Raw genomic sequence first — 6,000 nt, 5'->3', positions numbered from 1 at the left:
TGGAAGCAGAGGATTGGCGTGACAGATGCTAAGAATAGATGTGGTGACCTCTAGAGCGAGCAGCCAGAAGGACAAGAAGAACTACCGAGCTATTATGCTGTGCTGTTTGAGATCACAGTGACTTCCAGCCACGATGCACCATTATGCACGCACATTAAAGAGAGATGGTTGCCATTCTAAAACATTAACATCTTTCTGCAGCTATTACCGTAAAATGTTAGTTATGACAGTTGTAAATCACATTTTACTGCAAAGCTGTAGAGAAACGGTGGCAAAGTTTTTAATGCTGAGGCAGCAGGATCAGTCAGGGTCGCAGCTCCTTTCCCCCCTCCTGTCACGTGCCCCTGAGAAACGGGACTGAACTGCAGGCTGCTGCTGCTGCAGTGTGACTGCACAATGGGCTGCGCTTAAACACTAAAACTTTACTGAGCACCTAGCAGAGCCATCCTCTGAAACCATCAACCCCCTAAATAAAAGTAAAACTGCAATTAATGGGAGTCGCAGAGCTAGACTTTTTTTTTTCTTTCGGGAAAATAATAAGCTCTGCTGTGTGGTGCAGACCGTTAGAGTTAGTTCTGGAGTCTTTTTCCAGTGTGATGAGCATCAGCAAACCTCTTTCTAACAAAAGCCTTTATTGGCTGATCAATAGTCCAAATAAACAAAATCACACGGTAGCACAAAGTAGAATCCGATGGAAACGCATATAATTCAGACAGGGATAAAGGCCAGTTGAAGGCAATCAGGGAACGGAAGAAGCACAAAGACAGGAATTAAAAACAAAAACACAACACAGCAGAAAACCAACCTAAAATAACCTCAAGACAAATAACTGACAGCATGATAACAGAGACAGGAGAGGCACTGAAACGCTGACAGACTGGGACACAGTGGGCAAACTGGGGACTGCAGGACAAACCGAAAATATCAACAAAGTCAAAGCAGGAAATAAAAATCAATTAAGCGTGAAACCTGCACAGCTGTCATGGTGAACACATTCAGAGGACGTTTTTTTTTCTTTTTTCCTGCAACTGTGTGTCAATAAAAGCTAAAGTGTGACATTTTTCTGATGCTGCAAAGCATCCTTTTATATTTACGGTCTCACGCTGAATTATAATCAGCTGAAACACAGGATGGGCTCTCAGAACTAAAAAATGTCAGCGTGCGCTTCATCCCACCCATACAGCTCTTGTTAACCCGCGTTTTCCCCTGGATTGGGAATAAAAGAGAAACACATGAGGCCAATAAGCAGCTGTGCTCGAGCCAGCTCGCTCTCATCACCGTTTACGCACACACAAAATCTCATCAGAGTGGGCTCCAGGGAGTTTCCTCTATCTATTATTTGTAGCGGCTCAGGGCAGAGCGTGTGACAGTGCGCGGGTCGCCGTGCCTCCCTCGATCAATAATTAAATTAACAGCCGAGGTTGTCAGCGCTTGTTCCTTCTCACAAGCTGCAGACGAGCCTCGCATGACTCAGCAGAGCTCGCCATCCTGTCCGAACCGCAGCAGCAACAAGCAGCAAAGGCCGTGCTGCATGCAGCCTGAGCCAGCTGTTCGCACATCTGCATCAGCCTCTGGGTTCAGTGATTCCTCCCTTTCTCCTGTCATCTTTGCTCTCCATGCTCCCGAAACAGCAGCCCACATTGAAAAATGTAAGAGTCGACATTCATCATTCATTTATGGCAGTTTTAATCCGCAGGAACTGTGCACTTCATAATATTCTCCAAAATAGACTAAAAGCAGTTGGCTGATCAGTTTCTGTCATCGTTCTTAAACTATTAAAAGTGCAGAAACGGCCGTTTTAGGAAGTGAAACATGAGATAACAGAATAGTTTTCATCATTACACTGATAAACACATAGGTCAGCTACTTCACTTCAACAGTATTTCACAGGATACAGCAAACATCACACTCTTTTCATGTTATTTCTAAATCTGGAGCTTCTAACTACACTTTATTACCAAAAGTATTCACTCATCCATCCAAACCACTGACTTCAGGTGTTCCAACCACTCCCAGGGCCACAAGTGCATAAAATCAAGCACCGAGGCATGCAGACTGCTTCTACAAACATTTGAATGAGTTGCTCTTAGGAGCTCGGCGAATTCCACCGTGTGACTGTGAGAAGATCCCACTCGTGGAACAAGTTCAGTCGTGAACTTTCCTCGCTACTAAATATTCCACAGTCAGCTGTTAGTGGTATGAATGCCGACGCTTCACTGGCTGATGAGCTGAACACGTTTTATGCTCGCTGCGCACATGGAGTGCACCAGTGAAGACAATGCCTTCATCATCACAGAGCATGCAGTGGGGAACACCTTCAGGAGGGTGAACACCAGGAGGGCAGCAGGACCAGATGCAATACCTGGCCGGGTCCTGAGAGCCTGCGCTGACCAGCTAGCACCGGTGTTCACAGAGATCTTCAACCTCTCCCTGGCCCAAGCAGTGGTTCCTATGTGCTTCAAAGAGTCCATCATTGTCCCTGTCCCAATGCCACAATGATTACCGCCCAGTAGCGCTGATTTCAATTGTGATGAAGTGTTTTGAAAGACTGATGAAAGATCACATTACTTCTTCACTTCCTGCCACCATTGTCCCACTTCAGTTTGCTTACCGGACTAATCGTTCCAGAGACGATGCCATAGCTCACCTGCTCCACACATCCCTGAGTCACCTGGACACTGGCAGAGGGAATTATGTTAGGATTATGTTTGTGGACGTTCAGCGTTCAGCACAATAATTCAATCTAAGCTTTTCACGAAGTTGACGGATCTAGGACTCAGCTCATCACTGTGTCAGTGGATCCTCAACTTTCTCACAGACAGACCCCAATCTGTGAGGGTGGGAAAACAAGTCTCCCCCTCCATCTCACTCAGCACTGGAGCGCCTCAGGGCTGTGTTTTAAGCCCCCTGCTGTACTCACTGTACACTTATGACTGTGTAGCCACATCAGACACCACCTCCATTGTCAAGTTTGCTGACGACACTGCTGTTGTGGGCCTGATCTCCGACAACATCGAGACGGCCTACCTGGAGGAGATTAGGAACCTGGAGACCTGGTGCCAGGAGAATAACCTCCTCCTAAACGTCAGCAAGACTAAAGAGCTGATCGTGGACTTCACTACAAAGCAGGCGAGGAATTACAAGCCCCTCATCATCAGTGGCACGCCAGTGGAGAGAGTGGACAGTTTCCGATACCTGGGTGTCCACATCACTCAGGACCTGTCATGGTCCTGTCACATCAACACCCTGGTTAAGAAAGCCCGTCAGCATCTCTTCTTCCTCAGAAGACTTAGAGACTTCCATCTGCCACTGAGGGTGCTAAAGAACTTGGTGCAAGGCCAAAGCCAGAGGATTATGATGGACTTCTCCCATCCCAACAATGGACTCTTCTGACTGTTGAGGTCTGGGAAGCACTTCTGCTCCCTTAAGGCCGAAACAGAGAGAATGAGGAGGAGCTTCTTCCCCCAGGCTATTCGGGCCCTGAACCAGGTGTAGGACTGGACTCTCCCACACACATCACATCACCACACGCACTCTGGTTTTTCTTCTTGCACACTTCCTATAATATATAATTTCTTTTGACTAATAACATCTTGCTTAAACTGTTATTTGCACATTTTTATTGTAAATTTCTAAGTTGAAGCTGTAAATTTTTGTAGTAACCTGTAAAATTTTTTCTGTAAATCTTACTGTAAACCTACTGTCATTTAATGGTCGGGCACTGCACAGCTACAAGCGTTTCACCTCATGTCATACTGTGTATGGTTGTGTGTGTGACAAATACAATTTGAGTTATTATAATACATTGGAAGCAACTGGGAATGAGAGCAGCTCAGCCATGAAGTGGGAGGCCACAGAAAATTACAGAGTGGGGTCAGTGGATGCTGGGAGCGCATGGTCCGCAGAGGTCGCCGACTTTCTACAGAGTCAGTCGCTAACGAACTCCAAACTTCATGTGGCTTCAGATCAGCTCAAGAACAGTGCATAGTCATGTGATGAGCAGCTGCATCCAAGCCTTACATCATATGCTGACTGCCACTGGACTCTAGAGCAGTAGAGACGGATTATGGTGTGGAGTCGTTTCTCAGGAGTTGGTTCCATACAACTTCATGCTCCCAGCTTTGTGGCAACAGACTGTGCACCAGTGCACCAAGCAAGGTCCATAAAGACATAGACAAGCGAGTTTGGTGTGGAAGAACTTGCTTGCAAAGTCCTGATCTCAACCTGATAGAAGGCTTTTGGACGAATTAGGGTGAATACTGACAGCCAGGCCTTCTCCTCCAGCATCATTGTCAAAAATACGCTTCTGGAAGAATGGTCAGAATTCCCATAAACACTTCTCAACCTTGTGGAAAGACTTCCCAGAAGTGTTAAAGTTGTTATAGCTGTAAATGGTATGCTGATATCATATGAAACCCTGTGGATTAATAATGGGATGTCACTGAAGCTCATACGCGTGTGTAGGCAAAACATTTAACAAATGCATCCTTCACAGTTTCAGTTGTGTTTTTTAATTGTGCTTCATTGGGGCATACTTTCTATTTATTTAAATATTTAGCAATATCACCTCAAAATATTTCATTAGTGTCAGAAATAAAATTTTCTGCTCTTTGTTTTGATATATATGCTGTGGGTACAATATTGTGTTCATTCATCAGTTCTTTATATTTTGCCTCCAAGTAGCCAGACTTTCTTGAGGAACAGATCTCCAGGCCAACAACAACAACAACAACAAAAAACAACAACACCAACAACCAACAACAACATTTGAAAAGGTCTCAAGATGCTTTTTGAACTCAATACAAGGTTTGGAGTTTAAAGAAATATTTCAGGAGCATTCTGAATGTTTTATCTTTTGCAGAATTTATTTTGGATGTATGTGGATTAGCATTTTTTTTGCTGAGTTTTTGTTCCTTGTTTGCTTTTAGTGCGTGTTTCATGCTATATTTTTTTACTTTTGATTGTTTCTTTTCTTACCTTGAAAAATCTTTTGAGCTTTTACACCATGACTATTTCTGTTTTACCACACAGGCATTTTTCACAATACAAATGACAACAATAAATGTCTGATTTTATGGTTTTGCATTTACAGTCTACAGGCAGCTAAACCTGAAATTTGTGACGTATTATGAAACAGGCCAGACTACATTTTACATTTCACCTTTGTCCAATATACATTTGACCCCCTGTTAAAGTAATTAGATGCCCAGTGAACACTGGAAGGATTGATGATGAAGTCCTGCTTCGTACCATCCATTCAGGGCTTTCATTACCTCATAAGAGGATGTAAACCAGCGAGGCGGCTCGACAAACTGCTGACCTGTGGATTCATTTAAGAAAGCTGTTTGAGCAGCTTCACATTTTAATCACAGAGTCCAACCTGTAGTCCCTCAGATGTTGGTGCCTTTACTTTCCTCCACACTTCTTTAATGCAGTGAAACATGAGAAAACCATCTGTTCTCAGTTTATAAAACACAGCTGAGATCTGGTTAACTATATCTTTTCCCTAAGAGTTAGAAACCACAATGAGAGGAAAAGCAGGAATTTTAAAGGACAAATGTGATTTCGCTGTATAAAGGAAATTAGTAAATATAGATTTATCTATACATGCAGAAGCAAAGCTGGAAAAGAGGAGCATGCTCAGCAAACACACACGTCTCCCAGGACAAACAAAGCCTGTAAATAAGCTGGAGAGACACCAGAAAATGAGCAAAGTATTGATCCAAATCTGCAATGGGACACAAAAAAAGCTGCTACTTAAAATGTAACAAATTTGCTTCCACTGCAGAAATAAATGATCAAACTCTCGCTGAAAGAAACCTCTAGTTATATAAATTTCTGCTAAGGCTGCAAGTGAAGTTATAATCAGCTGATTGTCATTAGAGGTTAGCAGGTTAAGAGATTAATGTAGGTTTTTCCTCAACATATTAATACAGTAAGCAAGACTATCTAAATGGGAAGATGTTTCCACCGAGAGAAACTCTCAAAGGTGACCTTTCC

The sequence above is a fragment of the Simochromis diagramma genome, unplaced genomic scaffold, assembly GCF_900408965.1.
Source record: "Simochromis diagramma unplaced genomic scaffold, fSimDia1.1 OVJJ01000463.1, whole genome shotgun sequence".
Classification (NCBI taxonomy): domain Eukaryota; kingdom Metazoa; phylum Chordata; class Actinopteri; order Cichliformes; family Cichlidae; genus Simochromis; species Simochromis diagramma.
Note: the sequence above shows the minus strand (reverse complement) of the source record.